The following is a 20,455-nucleotide window of genomic DNA, read 5'->3' on the forward strand; positions in this document are numbered from 1 at the left end:
ATCGAAATACAAGTTATGCACAAGGATCTGAGAGTCACTGGAAAGGCTCTCTTCAACTGTCACAGCGTCTCCGTCCGAGTGAGTTTGAGGTTCAAATACTGACTGAAAATAATTTGAAAATAACTCAACTATTTGTTTGGGATCGTCGGATGAAATGCTGCCATACTTCATTAGTTTAGGGTAACCTAAATTACTTTGTTTTAGAGTGGACGTGTATTTCCAAAAATGTTTGATATTAGATTTAAGCGATTGTTCAATCCTTTCTATATAGCGATTATAACAAAGTTTCATAAGATTTTTAACACGTGCTCTTAATAAAGAAAACTCTTGATAGTCGAGTAAGCCTTTGTAGGTCTTCCAGCGACACCAGAGTTTCTTCTTACGATTAAGAGCTCTAATCAGCCCTCTGCTAAACCAAACTGGATACTTACGGGATTTAGGTTTAGAGAATGGCACGCAAGCAGCAATAATTGCATTTATTTTTGAATAGAAGACGGTAACAGCATCCTCAGAATGGGACGTGGCTAGTAATGTCACCCAATCGACCTTATCGATAGAATTATTTATTAAGTCATAATCTGCATTAAAGAAATTTCTTTGATTGAAAGTAGCTGATGTCATGACAGTTAACCTATTAACAGTACTAAGAATATCTAAAGGCGGGTGATGAGGAACAGGACCAAGTAAAGGATCATCAGAGAAATCAACACGCCCGGGAAGTGTTGTTGGGACTAGGTCCAGGAGCCGCCCATTGTTGTTGTGGATAACATTATTTTGTTTTAAATTCATAAAAGACATGGTATGCAACAACAATTTCGATGACTCAGTATTTGCAGATTGTAGTAGGGTATCTGGAGAGGATGACCAGATGAGATACGGTAAATTAAAGTCACCTGTAATTATGTAATTAGAAAATCCTAGCGCTCGATTTTGCGTGCGTGTATATCATGCAGTTTTTGAAAGAATTTTAAGTATGCAGAGGTATGAGTAACGGGAGAAAAGTAACAAGCAGTCAGGAGGAGACCAGCATGAGATGGCAAGTGAATGTATATTTCCTCCAAGGCCGGGGTTTCAAACTCAGTCAATCTGATAGATTTAATTCCTCTTTTCACCATAACTAAAACTCCACCGCCACCTTTTTTACGAGAGAATTGGAGGTTTCTGTCCCGTCGAAATACATCATAACCACCCGAATGCAACTCTCCATCAAAGACAGAATCCACCAACCAAGTCTCAACCAGAACAATAACTAAGCTAAGTTGCTAAGAAGAATACTATTTCTGAGTTTATCTATTTTACTCTTGATGACTCCACAGTTTTGATAGTAAATAGATAAGGTATTTTGAGCCATTATCCATAGTCAAAAATATGAAAGATAGGAAACAAGGTGAAAATTATAGAAAAATCCAGTTTCGCACTCCACACCGCAGTTAAAGAATATTTAAAGATCAAGATTCTAACAAAAAATATAGAAAATTTGAATACAATATAAAAAATATGTAGGCTATACAAACGGGAATATAGTCATACTAATTTGGCTAGATCATCATTGGATCGCACTTGGATGGCTTTAGCTTCATCAGTTTTTCTGACAAACATACAAAGGTTTTTTACCCATACATACTTGTACCCTTTTTCCTTAGCGAGTTGCCTGACCTTACTGAAAAGTATTTTATTTTTCAGGGTAAGGTGCTCATTGACGTAGAATCGATTATTGTTTGTAACGCCAGACACTGCCATCCACCAAGCAATTGATCAACTGATAGAGTGCCACGCACACGCGCGGCCGCGATAAAATCATCACGTTTTCTGCGAGTTGTCAACTGCAGTATCATATTTTTTGGGCGACCCGCAGGTACACCAGGCGCAACGCGGTGTACAGTTTTTATGCCAGAGTGTTTTAATTCGACGTTTAAAATGTTGCTGAGTGCAAAAGAGAGCTGCATAAGATTTTCGCCTTTACTTGCGGGCACATTTTGAATCTCAACGTTGCAGTTTCTAGAGGCTTGATCGAAGTGGTCGAGCCTGTTACGCAAGGTTTCAAGCTCGTGACGTAGTGACACATTTTCTTCTATGTAGTTGGATGGTAGGGTAGAGGAGCTCATGACAGCCGCTGATTCTACTTGAGCTACCCTTTCTTCCCATGTGCTCATGCGATTTTCTAGGGCGCTTATATCGTTCCTGAATGTTCGCGAAACCTCCAAGATAGCAGAGTTAAGATCATCACGCCACTGTTGACTTAAGTTTGCAAATTTTGAGTCCATTTATTTAGTCAGAGCCTCCGTATCCACATTCAAGGGCGAACCCGTGGGAAATGTAGGTGAGGTGGTCGCCGAGGGCGCAGCTTTCCTTTTAGTCTTACATGCAGAACACTTCCATTTTATTCTGTTCATAGGTAAAATTTTCTTAAAGTCTAATTCCGTCAATTCAGCACAATAGAAATGCAACCATGCTAGGCAGGAGGTACATTTGATGCCTTCCGTATCAGGTGCATTTTTTAAACACCTACGGCAATCCATTATTATGGTTTCTACTCAAATCCTAATGTAGGAATAATCAAAGATTATGTTATAATAATTTGGTCCAAAATCCTTGTATCCAGCCAATAGGTCTACTAGGTATGGCAATAGTGCAGCTGTCAGATGTCAGTTGCCAAAAGTCAGATTTAACAATGACGTTGACTGTCGTGTTTGAATGTTTCTATTTATGTGGACAAAGGAATATGAGGGTATTTTAAAAATGATTCATAGAATGTGTCGAATAGATTTTTCTAGTTTACTCAGTAATTCGGGATGTGTCAAAAGAATCTCCAATATATGTGGTTCACAGTACCTTTATAAGGCACTAAATACACTTCCTGTTGGGATTCACTCGAAGTTTACTGGGTAACTCAACAAAACTGGACACACAATAATACCGCTGTCACTGTTTCACACGTGTGTGTGTCTTTATGTAATACTATTACTTAATGTAGATGGTATGGTTTGTGGACTCAGTTTCCACACTTAGACGTTCAGTTGGTCCGTTGTACGTAATGTAGATGCTACTCGAACATAACATCACGGGAGAAGCCAAATTCAAAAGCTCCGCTGGACTGGCCATCTAGAGAGTCATCTGGGGCAACAAACCTATTAGTCGTCACCCTGTCGGCCGGCCTAGATCGCTGGAAAAACGTGGAGAGGGACTTCCTCGAGCTCCAAGTGACCGAAGAAGCCGCACTACATCGAATGATAGAGATAAACTGGCCCAATGGAGTAAATAAGTAAATAAGTTCTTCCAATGGTCATTACCCTCGAAACGCTTTCATTTTCATGGAAACATTATAATTTAGACAAATAGATGATCGGATCTTTCTAAACTAGTAATTTTTTCTGTCTTAATATTTTCGACGTTTTTATTAACTACGTTAAAACATTGCATCTAAAAGATAAGAACCTTTTCGACTTTGTATCGTATTTCTACACAAACGAAAACAGCATATATAAATAATATTGACTTACTCAATACTATTTCTGGTTATTTCTCATATAGATAAGTACGGAATACGAAATGCCATAAATCTAAGGGAATGAGGCATCACATTGCTTTGCATGGATTAGAGCCCGCACAGTAAGTGTACTAACTTGAGCTATTTTTTAGAATAAGAAAATACTTTACTCGTCTTAAGACATTTGATTGCGGTAAAAGTCTCGAAGTATTGATAGATGAATATTATAAATAGAGCAAAATAATAAAACTGAAATTGGTGTCGAGTTTTTATTTAAATTAAATTTAAATTGCTATTTGTATTAAATTTGAGCAAAAGAACTGTAGCAGTGGACTTGAATATTTATTTCTAAATGCAGATGGTACCCCAGTATCATGTAGGAAGCTAAACACAAAAAAATCCACTGGTCTGGCCATCGAGAGAGAATGGAAGTATATGTGTAGGTATCCAGAATGCAGAAGTATATGGCTGTTAACCTAAGACACAAACAAAGTTGCAAGTTCCACTTAATTACAAATAACTTTATAATAAGGCATTTGTCTATTCTTTCTTTATAGTATAAATCAAAGTCTTAACTCAAGCCACGTTTTAAAACATAAAAATGCCACTTCCTAACTGGCACGTGGCGTGCAGGAAACGGATACTTGAGTTTTGTGGTAAAACAAATTTGTGGCGAACGACCGATTGGTAACGATTGATGAATGATCTGTGACTAGCACTGTTCATTAGATGGTTCTTTGTAATATGGGGGTGTTATAAATACGAATAGGAAAAGACAGTTCTATATGGGGGTTTCCTACGGATTACTTAATTAAATCTAGTGACAAAATGTTTTATCAAGTAGCATTGCCAGGTCAATTTGAAATAACATGATAAAGGTCACTCAAGCCGTGATCTGAGTAGAAATACCGTAGAGACTTATTGGTAGATAGTTTAAGATGAAATTTTGTTAAATTAAATGTACATAGGGTTACCATTATCGCATTATGTTACGAAATGTGGATCACGATTAAAAAGGACTCTTGGAAGACAATAAAAGGATAGTTATATGATAAATAAATATGTATTGTCTTTTGTTAAAATAGCTTTTACACATTAAGAAAACACTTTTTAAACGGATTAAATCTATGTATTATTATTAAAAACTTATAATTATTTACATAATTTTAAATTTAATGTGTTTTCTTAAATAAATATGTATTACTTAAAATTTATTATAACCGATGTGAAACGAATCGAATGAATCGAAAACTTCTCCAACCAATATTCATTTTTATAAGCATGTTTGTAGTCAAGTAAACGACTAAAATTGGAGGAACAATGACAAGGTATCAGGAATTTTATTCACTATACTTAAAGAAAGAGACCCAAAAAGTCGACGGCGTGTGTCAGGCACAGAAGGCTGATCACCTACTTGCCTATTAGATTAACAAATAATCATGAAACAGATTTAGAAATATGAGGTCCAGACCTAAATAAGTTGTAGCACCACTGATTAATTTTATTCTTAAAGAAAGGACGTCAAATCTATATTCTTTTTTTGTTATCTTTAAGTTTATTTTTGTTAAGTTTATCTTTAAATTTTGCTTAATAAAATATGTGTAAAAATTATCTTACTTTAAATTCCATTTCATAGTTGACCTTAAACAATTTTTTTTCGTGTTACTAGATGTAATACTAGTTAGTAATAACGATAAGTTTATGATATACTTAATGATAATTCTACAAAACATCTTTATTGAAGGAAGCCGGAACAAAATGAGATGCACCATTAGTAGTAAGCGTATAAATATTCTTGGAATCGAAAGTAAAGGAAATTCATTTCCTTGCACGAATAACAATATTATCGTTTCTTACAACATAATCATACAATTGGACTTAAGACATCATTTATTAATATAATTAAAGGTTTAGATATTAACATAACGATTTTTGTTGATGTTTAATTCGAAAAAAGTTTTGGCATAGATTTCACTCCTTGGTACTCATAAACTCACTCATAAACAATAATAATGTTTCAAATTAAAAAAAAACTTGGTATAATTGAATTCTTTAAGACTAATTAAACTAAAAAAAGTTTTTTCGTCAGGTGACAGAGGCTAGGCTGTCTATCATCTCGTTCCATCTGGAGCGAACCTTTTCATTATTTATTTTTACATTAACAAACTTAAAATAAACTCAAGTAAAAGCAATATACAACTTCTATATTGAAAGCCTTGGACGTTACAACGAAATCGCTTTACAATAGAGAATTATGTCGAACATTAACATTACAAACCGAAAGCATTAAAATCGTTAATCAGACGACAATATAAATCACTAGAATTACGTAACACGAGCGCTGCGTTTTCTTAATTTCCACAGACATTCAGTTAGACAGGGACGGATGTTTTGTGTTCATAGAATGGAAAGAGAAGCACGGAGCGCACGCGCAGGGTTCTGAAAGCTTGCGCCGTCATTTCTTCAGTCCTTTATTAAGCTTCGCCGAGTGCGGTTGTGCAGCTAGGGCGTCGCGAGTCCTGAAAAAAATACGATTTGGTTTTCAATCGTGCTGAGTGACTTCTAGTGAATTTTCTGTGATCGTGATATTTATTGACAATAGTGACTGCAACAGAGCGCAGTGCCGAGCGGAATTCCAGTTATTTCTATAGTTGGTAAGCGGATTAGTTATTTTGAGATATAATTAAATATAGAACGGCGGTTGTATGAAAACATAATTAGTTAAATATTTAAAATGATTCATAGTTAGCTAGAAAAACAGTTGACGGTGTTGAAGAATTTCATATAAGCAGATGTTTACTTGTCAGCACGTTTTTTGACATTTGGCGGGAATTTCATTACTTCCTTTTATATCTTGCCATTGTAATATTTACGTAGCCATATATATAAGTGTTGCTAAATTTTTACTAATTTAAGATTTTAATCGAAAAATTTAAAAAAGTACTTTTATCAATGCTTTAACAAAACTGGTCTTGTATATTATGTACATAGTTATGAAAAATTATTTTGAACGCTTAACAATGATCTAGGTGCCGTTTTACAATTATTAATATAAATAACTATTTCTATATTGTATATAATAAATCATAAGTACCTAACCCAACCTTAAACATATGAAATTAATTACTAGTTATTTGTGCCACAATATGCCAAAATTAATTAAAACCTCTTATTAATTTTTTATCGGCAAGTTGTTGTTGTCTTCCATTCTTTTCAAAAACATATAGTTTACTTCAACACATACACTAGAAAATACAGCAAGAAAATGCTGCCAGCGTTAAAGGTACACTGTCAAAAAAAGGATCAAACTTTTAAAATTTGTTTTAATTATTTCTATGTAGGTTAAGAAAATTATAAATACTGGAAATTTGTTTGATATATATATATATATATATGTTAAACACTACAAATATACGGATACAGTTGATCATATTAAAATACATTTAAGTTAATGTGTAACTGATTTTGTATATAACTTTTTTGTTAAAGAAATTTGTAATTCAAAGCAGATATGTTCGTAGGATTATTTTTTCATTCCTTAGGATTACAATCTTGCCGATATTCCGTTCTTAACAAGGGTAGCCACAGTGGTTACTCTGTATGGGTGAGCAAGGCCAGAGGCTGGGACGAGAATCGAATAAGGTCCCTTAACATTCATCCTGCGTATCCTAACGTATAACACGTGGCAAACAATACGTTTTTGTCACTAATGGAACAGTGCGTGAGTGGAGTGGTGTTTGAGTATAAATTTTTTGAACGTTGTTTTAGAAACGTATAGACATTAGACACCTATACTTGTAAATATCTACATGACAGTAAATAGAAATTTAAAATGATGTATAAAAATTATTTCGACGAATTTGTGGTATGAATATAACGACTTAAATTTGTTATCATGTTACTACATTACTGTTAAGAATGTAATGCTCAATGCAAAGATACATAAGCATACTTTAAAACATTAAAAAAATGCAAGAAAAACAAAACCTAAATAAGGAAGTCTCCATATTTTTCCCTTGTCTGCTCCTTACCTCCTGGCACTGCATAAAAGTGAACACGTGGTAAACTGTCGCAAAAAATAGTCACAAATGAAGATGTTCTATTGAATTTGTCTATTTGACTCATAGGGATAGAGTACAAAAAATTTACAATTTGTCTATCTAGAAGTTTTTTATTTCATGAAAACAGTAGTTTTAAGTTATTATTTTCAATCATTTATTTACAAATTTCGGTTGATTTCTCAAACAAATATATTTATTTTATACTTATATTTTATGCCTATAATAAGATCGAGGCAATTACGTACAACTTTTATAAACAGATACAAGTCAATAAAAAATAATGACGCATTGCAAACTTTCATACATTGGTACTACGTATTATTTTTCTGCATTCCCCTAATTTTGGTTTGACAATAAGTTCCTATGTGCTACATATTATTTTACGCAGTATAATATCAAACAGGTCAGATATAATAGTTAAGTAAACGTTTATATGCATCGACAAAGATTAAAAAGTACTAAAATTATAAATGATACAGTATGCATTCCTTGTTCTAATAACCTCGCATTAAAAATGAAATTATTCAGGCTTAACACACTGAATTGAGTTTATAGTTTACTCGGAATCTATGTTGTTTTCAGTTTTTTAATTTCACTGATATTTCTGGATCTCTTTGATCGTTTTAACGAGCGCTGTTGATCATTCAGTTATTATGATTTATTTTGTAAACTACATACCAACTACAACTGTGGACATGACTATCATAATTGTACTTATTTTTTATATATAATTTAGAGCAGCTTGCATTAATTGGTATAAAATAATATTTTTGTAGAATGTCTTGGTACATCATAGATAGCTATTTGGTGATCGAAGCTTAGGCTTATTCAGAAAAAGGACTTAATTCTGATTCTGACATACGTTGACGTATGAGAATCAGAAATGTTTTGAATTATGACATAATTCTCGTCTCGTTTCTGAACGTCTAGAGAAGTTTTGTTACCTATAAGCGATTTTAACAACGTAAACGATTAATTGACTAGCGGGCTAGGCCACCTATTTCGCTAGTAAGATATATATAAATAAATGATACATTCTGCTTACAACCTTTTGAATAATATTTTTAGCTTGTGCCGACCTTATTGCAATATTCCATCTATTTCAGATACATTTAGAAACATATCCCATTTCTGTCTGCACTGTGCCACTCTTTGCTTGTCTGCTGTTTCCTTAGTCTGGTCTAAGCACCTTTTAAATTGCTCTTACGTTTTTGCGTTTATTATGCCTTGTGCATCAGTTTAATACTTTGTGCCTCCATTTTTGTGTTCCTCTTGCCATATGCCCCGCCTGCATTTCAACTTAAGTTTATTTATTTTTAATGTGACATCTGCTACCTTAGTTATTTTTCTTCATAAAGCATTTTTTATTTTGTCTTTTCTTTTCTTACCTATCATGCAAACTCGGACTATACCTGAGTGTAATGTAGGGAGGAATCGTGCCATGAACTGGATTAGTAATGTAGTAATAATAGTAGTTAATGAGACGGTATGTCAGCCAATAAAAACAAATAATCAAATTGCCAATTAATAACCAATGACTTTTAATTGGACCATTTAACTTTTCGCGAACTTGCAGTATCAACGGCGAATCTCGATGCGAAGAAACCTCTCAACGATTACGATCTATACGTACTTGTTAAGTGGAAAATTCATGTTTTGGCAATATAGCAATGGCTGACGTAAGAAATACATAAATAATGCTGCCAAACCACTGATGGCTCTAGGAAATAATCGGGTGACTGAATAAGAAAAGTGTATTTTTACGGTTTATTATGTCGTAAAACTACTTATTCGCTGTGTTTTTGATTCAGTGGAATCTCGTTCATCATAAAGTATTTTGATAGAACGAATTTTGTTTATTTCAATAAGTCGTAACCGCCTCAGCTCACAGCTATAAATCCTATATACGGTTTATCAATATCACTGAACATCAATATTGTATTACCGGCGTCTTTTTATTATTCCATACTATGATTGGTATCAGCCTTGCTTTGACGGATGAAAGCCGAGCAGTTGCAGTTTCAATGATTATATAAGTATATATAGTTCGATTACCCGAAAAATAAGCCTAATACATAAAACATTTGATAATAAAATGTAGGTATATACGTTAAGCTAGATCAGGCTTACAGTTTTATATAAAAAAAATATGCATTAAGTATGTAACAATGTACTTTTAAGGAATTTCGTTTAGTATGCAACAACGACATCTCGCATTCTATATACGACTATGACATAGTTGTAGAAGTATTCATTTTATTTATATGTCGTCTTCCTCGAACACTATCTCTCAATGAGGAAAACATTCTTTAATGTTTTTACGCAAAACTAATTTGAATTTTAAAATAAATAGTATAAGCTAACTGATTATCCCAGTACGATGAAGTACTTCTTAATAGTACATTTGCTTGACCATCATTGGCTGATTAGACTTAAGTGTTTAGTTTATATAATTTTTAAGCCAAGTAGAAAGTAATCACGTTGATTGATATCCCTTATCAGGCTTCTATAACCTTAGTAGATAATACTTTTGCCGTAAAGGAAACCCATGTACGACCACCTAAGGGCTATGTGTATTAGGAAACCTCTACGATATGAAGATACAAAAATAACATATCGATAATTGAGCAAAAAAACAAATTTCTAAGAAATTGATAGAATGAACGTTAAAAATATAATTCGTCAATTTGTCTCAATAACAAAAGTGATTTTATGGTACTTGACCAAAACAAAGAGAACGATAAGCTAATTAGGACAAACAATTATAACAAAATAAATAGGTACAGGTTAAGAATATTTGTAATCTATACAGCTAATTCTGATATTTAAATGTTTCTAAAAGTATAGACAGATTCTAAATTAATTTATTAACGTACAATGACAACCGGAGTATCGTTAATTTGAACATAATTTTATCTTTCTATCAATTGGAAACTGGAATATAAACAGGAAGGTTCATAGTTGATCAAGACTTCTAAATAGAAGCCAAGAATGGGCTGGCAACACATATCTCAATTTTCTATGCAAAATGCAATAATTTCCGGCTGTCAGCACTTCCTCTAGACAGTGATAAGAGTATCAATTGATTGACGTGTCCATACTTAACTTATATTGTCCTGGCACATTGCATAACATCTTAACTTCGTTTCTCTACCAAAGGTCATCGAAATTGGTACGTCGTTAAATAATTGTAATCCCTAAAACAGATTTTAACTTTTACTCTGAAACAGAATTATTTTTAGAATGAAGTCGTGTATTTGTTCCCAGCAAAGAAGTTGGCATAGTCATTTTAAAGAATTTTGAAAATAAAATTACTCCTACAGACTATTTAACATGCATGTTAATTCCGATACCATACAACATACAAAAAACGTGTGTAATTCTAAAACATTTTTCTTAAAGTTAATGGAGTCCACAGAGTGTAGAACGACCATAAAAGGTCGTGTCACGGTAATCATAGGACACTAATGCGTGCACGCATCACGAGTTAATGCACCTTTTGTTCCCTAATCCTATAGATGTTCCCGCTCTTTATAATCTCAAAAACACTAAAAGACATTTTAAACGTTTTTATGGAGGTAAATTGTTTCCTGAGTGACTGAGTAAAAATTAAATTCGAATTGAATAATTATGCAATACAGTAATAAAACAAAATTGTGTTAATTTAGCTGTAATTAATTAAATAAGTACGTCCAAATTAAACCGCAATTATTAAGCCCTAATTATAATGTAACTAACCAAAACCCGTGTAAATGAAATGAGTTTTTATATTAATTATATATTGTCTTCACATGAAAACTTTTTGTCAGATAAATAGAAAATTAAACAAAGCAAACTAGAGGAAGCTGATTTTGTCAGTAAAAATCGATGTTATCATAGGATCGATATGAGTCTTTAGGATTACCGTGTCATGTTTGATTTTTGAAGACGATTCATCGATTTGATTTAATAGGGCGTTAGGTAGAATGAAACATTACTAGGCCATTTCGTAATAAAGATTACGTAACAGGCTATTACACATTTGTGTATTTATAATTATACTACTGATAAATGAATGTGAAAAAACTGTGGCTTATTGTTGAAGAAGACAAAGTTGTCGAAAGCTCCTTCAAGAAAAAAACGCACCAATTCTTAAACACCGGCATTCTACTTACAACCCCTATGGCATTGTGTCCATGGGTATCATTTAAAATCAGGTGAGCCTCCTGTCCGACTGCCCCCTGTTCCATGAAAAAAAAAGAAATTGAAGACGAATAATGATTGATTTTATCGAAGTTCCTTCAACCTACGCGCGAGGGACCTAGTCAATATCTTGTTTCTTATAAAAATGTACTATAATATTACTAAAGTACTTCAATGATAGATAAAGATAAACTTTTTCTACAATCGTCGATACACGTGACCAATATTAAATCAAAACAAACGACACTAACTCAATAAAACAAAAGCCAGTGATTGTATCAATCACATGAGAGGAGCATTATCTTCGATTGTACCACTAGGGATGTTGCTTACCGATGTTAATATTCTTTCATATTCTTAACATCGACAATATTAACAATATCAAGTCGTTATCGATATTTTAGCCATTCGTACAATTCACAAAGAATATGATTGATAAAGGTAACCATAACGGAAATTCTTTTCTAAGTAATAACATCAGTTGTAAATTCCAGTTTGATGTCTACTTTTATCTAGTAACACTATTACTTTTGTTTGGTACTCGCGTTAGTTAAAGACTATATAGAATGTTAATAAAGAATAAAATTATATCGGATAAGCCATACTGGTACTTTATTGTGAAATTCCATAAATATAAACCTAATCTATGGTTACATATAATAAAATCCAACAATATTATAACATACTTCAAAATCTATCGATAAAAATTGTAGCAACACTACGAGGGCAGTTGTCAAAACAAACCACAACATTCAACCCTAAGGTCAAGTGTTAAAGTTCAATTTGATTTACAGTAAATAATTTCAATTTGATAGTACGAGACGCAATAAATTTCAATTAATGTGACGACAGACGTATTGTCTTTCGAGATTTGGTGCGAACTTTAGATATGACAACTTCTCATATCACAAATGACCTTGATCCTTACGTTCTTAAACAGGTCTTTTAGCAAACATCTTCCGAGTATTTGACATAGTTCAAGTAACCACTACCAAGAACCGCTTAATAAGCCCTTTAAGCACGAGGCTGACCCTAGGTTTCGTGCTAGAACGCTGTTAGAAATACATGTGTGATGTGAGCGCAGGCAGTATTTTCGGCAAGAAGTAAGTGAGAAAGTTGTGCGAAAGAGATAGGCTAACCCTGGGTAAGGCGTAGATGAACAAATAGGGGTAATATAGAAGACGTATCAAGAATATTAATCAATGAAACGGAATCACAATTTAAAATTTCATTTTCTGAAAGCTAAAGTTTGATGTTAGTACCTACGAGCTAAACTGGTCAACTGAAATATCGTCATTTGTCAGGCAGGTTTATAATAAAAAGATAACTATTGACATTGGTATGTAATAATTAAATGCTTATAGAATGGCTATATATGGCAATACGTATATAAATATTTAACTAACTTCTTGAGTAAGGAAAAATGTTTATTATATTTGTCATGCTTGGAACTTTTTTATTAATTCCTTAAACAAAAATAAACAGCTCTTAATTCAGTAAATAAATTTATATAACAAATTTAATGATTAAGAAAAACACTTTTTGAACGGATTAAAGCTATGTGTTATTATTAAAACTTATAGTTATTTACATAATTCTAAATTTTAAATTTTTCCGACGTTTCGCGTGTTTTTCAGCGTGCGTGGTCACGATGACTGAAGACAAAAAGTGTTAAATGTCAAAAGTGCCACAGCTGCAGAGAAAGTAGTTTTATCTGTATTTATTGCCCCGAATACCAACGACTAAAAGATGACGATGTCGATACCAACTTCGGGCAATAAATCCGTTAAAAAGTTTTTTCTAAATGTGTAAAAGCTATTTTAACAAAAGACAATACTAAATTTAATGATTAAATATAAATTTAATCATATTTTTTTATATAAAATATATACCCCATAAATGTGTCATAAATACTGTATTCTTAGTAAGTTCAGTCTCGTAGCTCAGCTGTATACGCAAAAAATATGTATTATCTTTTACAAAAGACACACACTCTCGAGCATTTGACATTGCCAGAACTCATGGCTAAATTTGCAATAAAAAGTTTTCACACTATAATTTTTTTCATCTCCTTGGATACTATGTGATTACGTCGCGATTGAAGTTGCCGGAAGTTGGTTTACAAAACATGCTATGTAAATGTACATATTAGTATTCCTACTACAAAATACTACGATTTTCGTAGCGACATCACATGCTTAGCGATTTAATTTCGTATTGCAAATGAAGACCAACATATAAGTAATACAAGCCATCGTATACATTTATAGGATGGCTTGTGTTAGTTGAAAGATATTTAAAATAAAAAGTTTCTCTAAACGTATAAGGCAAGTATTATATTATTTAATTAGCTATGCAAAAGACTGTAGGTTTTATCTCTAAGTTACCCACCAATTTTGACTTAAAGATTAATGCTACAAAACATCCAGCGTTTCATTCAGGAGCTTTTTATATGTAAAAATGTTTTTAACTTCGAATAATAGCCGTTCGGCATATAAATGATTGAAGGCTCACCAGATTATGCATTCTTGAAATCGGCTATTGTTTAAGAAGAGTAATAATTCACTGTGACGGTATTATGTAAACGGATGAATTATTGTAATTCGTAATCTAAATGCGTTTCTTGTATCAAATGATGTTTGTTTTTTTACAATGGTTAAGACACGTTTACATTTTTTGGGTGTTTACAATACTTGACGAATTTGAAAAAAGGATATTTCTAAAACTTTTCTGTATAAAACATTTAGCAATAAAGCAAATCTAAAACATAGAAAAGTACGCGAAAATTAATATTGCACTCATGATTAAAATTGAAGCTATATAATTGAGATATATCTCTTGGTTCTATTTTATGTACCACAGGTTAAAAATCACATAACAATTCACTACTTGGATATGATAATAGCAGTGATAGTTAATAGAATATTCAAATTTTACTTCATTTGACGCTGAGTGAGCTCACGATTAATATTTCTATACTGACATCAGAAATCGTTCCCGCTTCCTCGTACGTGGAGTGAATTTTATTGAATACCTCTATCCCTCTCGACTTTACCTTAATTGGTTATGTGTGAAAGGGACAAGGAATGTTTGAAGAGCGTCTTATAGCAGTCAATCATCTATATTCGTGGTGGCTAGTGGAATATTATAAGCTTCCGGTACTGTTAAGTCAACGACTTGGTACATGGGGTTTGTTTTAGTTGCTAGGTCTAATGTACCTTCAAAACCAAGGCACAACTACAAAAACAAATACAAAATATTATATTTGCAGACATAGTGTATCTGACATATCTTGATACTTTTAATGTCACATACATAAGGAAGCGGGAACCCTTAGACATAAGAAATTTAAAATGATTCGAACGTAAAAAAACAGACATAGTTCAGTCAACAAAAAATCACCTAAAATTTGTATACGAAACCAGATTTGTTTGAATTAAGTAAACATTCAATATTTTCTACACGTATTAGCGTATCTGAAAGGTTTTTCTTCGCACATGTACCCATCTATCGACACAATACACGAACACATTGTAAATATTAATCGCTCGCCTTATAAGAGTACGCCGTTAGCAACCGGTACTGAGCGTTAGCTGCATTGTTAATTGAATTTGTTAATTAAATGTCGCCTCGATGATGTTGCTGCACCATTGTAGGTTTAATTATTACAATATGAACTGGTTTAAACTAAATTGTTAAGCCGTATTTGAGAAGACCAATCTTGTTGGTTTATTTGTGTGTGTGTTGATTTACTTTAATAGCGATATTCTTCTAATAAAAATTTAAATGCTTAAATAAAAGTATCAAAATTGTTTAATGTGTCAGATGAAAGATTGGATTTATAGAAATATTAGTCTTAAGTGTAGTTTTAATATGTTAGCAATATTTTGGTAATGTACAAATAGGTTACACACGTTTGTACGAGACGATAAATAATTTATTTATGTCTTGTTCCCAGGTCCTGCATATAAAACAAATTCTATGTAACTTTCACTGAATCCACAAAGGCTTTTAAAATTCGTGTCGCCATTCTGTTAACCGTTCGATTAACAAGAAAGAATTTTGTTACACGATCCGAGAATTTGTATAGGAGGAATGCTAATGTATCACATTAGTACTCGATTGACGGCGTCGATATTGAAAATTGGGCCATGTTTTCCATAGAGAACACGTTGAAAGCTACAAGTATTTGATTTACTATGTCGAATTGTTGATAGATACTAAGTGTTTTATATTTTTTTATTTAAGATATGTGAGCTGTTTACGCGGAATAGCCAGATATTTTTTTAGTATCTTATTTCTGTCTCACAGAATAATCGGAGATTACGCTGTTGATTTAATTTTAGCGCTACAAGTATTATGCTTATTATATATTACGCTCAAGAAATGTTAAGCGTTTAAACATAATTGTATTTTGTTACACACTATCAAAAATTATGCTATTTTACACCTCGGCAAATTAAAACTATTAATTCTATGACTACTGAATTTGGGATGTCTAAAACTTGTACTTAATATATATAGAATTGATACGAAATACCAGATAATTGTCAAAATTATTTACAGACGCGAGAATTTGTTGAAAATGTGTGGAATGAAAATTCCTGTCACATTAGAATCCGATTGACGACATGTTACGGTTTTGAATTCGGAATTGGGACAGTGATCGCATATTTTTCGGAAAATTGTCTTTCTGAGTGTTTTCTGTTGAAATTTTTAGACTAATTGCTTTATAGTGCAGGAAAATATACTAGTTAATTATATTATAATAAATATATTAGTTTCAGCACGATATTGTAGTATATGCATTAGTTATTTATTATATATATATTAACTTTGTATTGCCTTAGTAGCAAGTTATTAAGGCCTTAGATGGTATTTACTAGTAGCAGGAATGCAAAATCAACAAATCGTGTATTTTAAATGGAAATATATTGTAACTGTGTTTTAACGAACTTGAGCTTATACTTTAATGCACACTTAAGTGCTATAGAAACATAACTTTTTATATAACGGGCAGGCAGCTCAACTGATGTTTAGTAATATATGAAATGGCCACTCATTGTCTTTGACTTTAAAATAAAATAATTTGTTATTATTATTCATCCTAGTAAATAATAAAAATACCGTGAACAACATTTAAAATTACTTCCCATATTTCGCAATCGATATTATCGCCTTCCTGTCGACTTGAAAATTAAACAAAAAAGGTGTTGGAAATATCACTATTGTTTAATAAGATTTTATCTCTATATTGTATGCTCCCAACGTCTGAGTAGAATGGGAATGAGGCAGTTCTTAGAATATTCTTTAGATTTGAGCACGGTTGGAATACTTAATTACCATGAGGAGAAATTAATTTGAGGTGTCAAAATGCTAAGTAGCAACTTTAAAAAAAATGCCTGACCATCTTTTGTTTACTTATATCACGGCACTTTACTAGATTTAACACAACGTTCGCGCATATACTTTTGTAGGAAAAAGACGTCTAATCCAATAACTTGCCGGTACAAGGGACTTGGAACTCGGGATAATCAAACATCTAAAGTCATGTTAGAATTCATAAAACTGTCGACGTTATGCGTACTTGACAAGTATGATAAGAGTTCAATATTGCATAAGTAATATTCTAATAAATTTACGTTAATTTAATTTGAAAGATATTTTCTTAACATTTCTTTATAAAGTGCGGAATTAAAAGAGGATTTTAGATACTAAATATTTGACTTCGCTTTTAAGTTGAATGAAAGTTAATTTGAAATCCAAATCGCCTACAAAGCTATTAGACCGAGTGCTTTACAAAAATAAACATTGTTCAGATCCATCAAACTCAAGTAGTTGTTATTTAATCTAGTATATTGGTCCACCCACGACCGCCCCTATTGTTACTGCTTTTCGGGTTCCGTGCAATAGGATAATTGCACCTAATAGGATGCTGGATGGATCATGGCCCGATAAGATAGTCTTAGTCTATTTGTGACTTTAAGAATTATCCGTGCCATCATAACTAATACATACAATTACAACAAATAAAGAGGAAATAATTTATTATTTGTTCGCATTCAATATCTCCAAAATTACTGGTTAGATTGAAATTCTTTAACCATTGAAGTGATTGAAGAATGGTCGAAAATTAACAGATATAACGATTGTATATTCGATTTCAACAATCAGGATGATTGCCCCATCTTTTTTACCAACATTTCGTGTACCCTCCAGATACCCCAGGTATCCTGTTATTCCATTTGTCCCTCATTTCCGAAGAAAGCGTTTTGGCCAAGGTCTGAATAGTCAATCTCACTTTCAGAGAGAGAAACTTCACAGATCGTTCGTTAAGTTTTTATAATTTAGTTATTATTATTATCTCTTCGTTTATGTTATGTTTGCCTATAAGGATTAGTTACATTAAAAATTACATTTTATTATTCAGTGTGCCAAGCGTTGGCAAGCTTTTATAAATAAATACGATTCAAATTCTATTTTATCCCTGATGAACATAGGCTATACAATATTGTCAAAAAAGTAAGAGATCTGTACGAAAACATCGAACCTTAATCCCGATATCGCGTACGCGGAAGCTATTGACTATAAAGCAAAGTGAAGTACTTTTATAGAAGACAATTATTATCTACCAAAATGCGATATTGTATTTAATCTTGTTGGTAATTAATCTAGATTAATATCTTACTTAACAACTGATTTAATAAGCCTTACGTTAAATACCGTTTGAGCAGTTTTTTTTTTGTTTAAAATAAGATTTGTAAAAACATATAGCAATGGTAAAATTCATAAAGGCGATTTAGCGCGAAATATGACTCCCGTGTATCTAAATCCCATGCATCATTGACATTACTCTATTCTTGACTACATTTCACCATCTACTGGAATTTTTTTTAAATTTATTAATTCTGTCTTATCACATTTAATTATCTGGACCTGATTCAAAAAAAAATATGCACGATTATTATTATATCTACTGAACCCTTTAAAAATCCATCTTGGCGCGCTTCTAATACCTCTAACTATGGTAACCTAATTTGTAATGTCTGGCTTAAAGAAAGCATGTTATGATTAATTTATTTTTTAAACAAAGGATGTTAATGTTATACTCCCACATTTCGATGAGTTTCTAATAAGAGCAAAGTATTTATGTATTAAGAAACTCTATAGAAAGCCGGTGACTTCTGGCTAGAAACAATTGAATGTCTGTTCTGTCTGTTCTAGAAGGGCGTACAACTAGATTAAAGGCCGGTAACGCACTCGCAAAACTTCTGGTGTCCATATCCATATCTTTAAGTGACAAGTTTGCCTCCTGCCCGATAAATACAATTTAACAAAGTTCATATATGATGAATGCTTTTCAACAGTTCTTTGCAGCTGAAGCAGACCTGAACATATAAACATACATCGTATGGTAATACTTGGGTCTTGACATAGATTATAGATGTCAGAAAACGAGATTTTTTGCCGATTATGAAAAAACGCTCATGGCATTTCAACAGATTTGGCAACTGCTTCGGTGAGATAAACGCACGACGTCCGCCTCACGCCCGTTTCACGGCTGAGCGTTTTTCAAGGCAATTTTTGCCGCGCACCACCGGTATGTGAAACCAGCTGCCCACTGAAGTATTTCCGAACCAATTCGACTTAGGGTCCTTCAAGAAAAGAGCGTACAAATTCTTAAAAGGCCGGCACGCACTCGCGAGCCCTGTGGCATTTAGAGTGTTCATGGGCGGCAGTATCACTTAACATCAGATGAGCCTCCTGCCCGTTTCCTCCCTGTTCAAAAAAAACTTGTTTATATGGCTTCAAAACCAGAGAAAATTAAAGTGATCACATTACTACTACCAATAATCCTCTGATGTGGACATTCAAATTTAACAGTTTTTTCATTGCATCTGAGGTGAACTTAACGAAATTATTTACATAACATTGTAATTATAACAAATATACTTTCATACTCTTATATTATAGCAGATATTCTACCTAAGTTAGGGAACATTAATCTTAAGCAATTTATTACAGTGCAGACAAAATTACGGTTAAATAAACACATTGAAATTGTAATTACCTCTTGGGGCATTTCGTCAACATGAGTTAGTGCCCTGTTATTAACAAATGAAACACATGTAATATGCAATATATATTTTGACGAAACAGTTTTCAGCCGATTTAAAAAAATGCGGCTTCCTTATAAATGTTATATTTTCTTTTGCAAGCTTCAAATGCTATGTACAAAATTATCTATTAGCTCCTGTATGCGAAAGCTTCTTTAAGTAGAAGAGATCTTGGAAAGCGTAGAACACGGAATTAATAAACCAGTGCATGACAAAATTAATAAATATATCGACATATAATTCAAATCACGTCTTGCCTTCTTAACATAACGTCTTTGTAACATAACGGACAATCTCAATTGAATAAAGTTTTCGGCGCTAGTGATGCCCAATCTCCAGTATTGTCGATAAATCTGACATTTATTGTTCTTCATGCATTTTAGAATAGATTGTGAATATATAGATGGGGTAATTGGAAATCTAATTTGGTTCATCGCCAAGGAATGGCGCTTTCGTTTATAAAATTTAACAAAGAACTCGGGGATTTATGCATATTTATTGACATTCACTATTAATTGCTGATTCATAAATTCTCCTTTACTTTGTATTTTAAACTTTTTTCCTTTTGTAGGTTTCGTACAAAAATTTTGTTGAACACAAAGCTTACC

At 32.7% G+C, this 20,455-nt stretch overlaps 1 protein-coding gene across 2 annotated transcripts in view; it reads left to right on the top strand.

The window, feature by feature from the left end:
- Nucleotides 1–5,962: 5,962 nt before the first annotated feature.
- The window catches only part of LOC123709220 (fibroblast growth factor receptor homolog 1-like), a 57,033-nt gene continuing 42,540 nt past the window's right edge, over nt 5,963–20,455 (top strand). For both annotated transcript variants that reach the window (XM_045660359.1, XM_045660349.1), the window contains exon 1: nt 5,963–6,141. The gene's annotated coding sequence lies outside the window, so the exon portion shown is untranslated. The remainder of the gene's footprint in view (nt 6,142–20,455) is intronic.

Source organism: Pieris brassicae, chromosome 1, assembly GCF_905147105.1.
Source record: "Pieris brassicae chromosome 1, ilPieBrab1.1, whole genome shotgun sequence".
Classification (NCBI taxonomy): Eukaryota; Metazoa; Arthropoda; class Insecta; order Lepidoptera; family Pieridae; genus Pieris; species Pieris brassicae.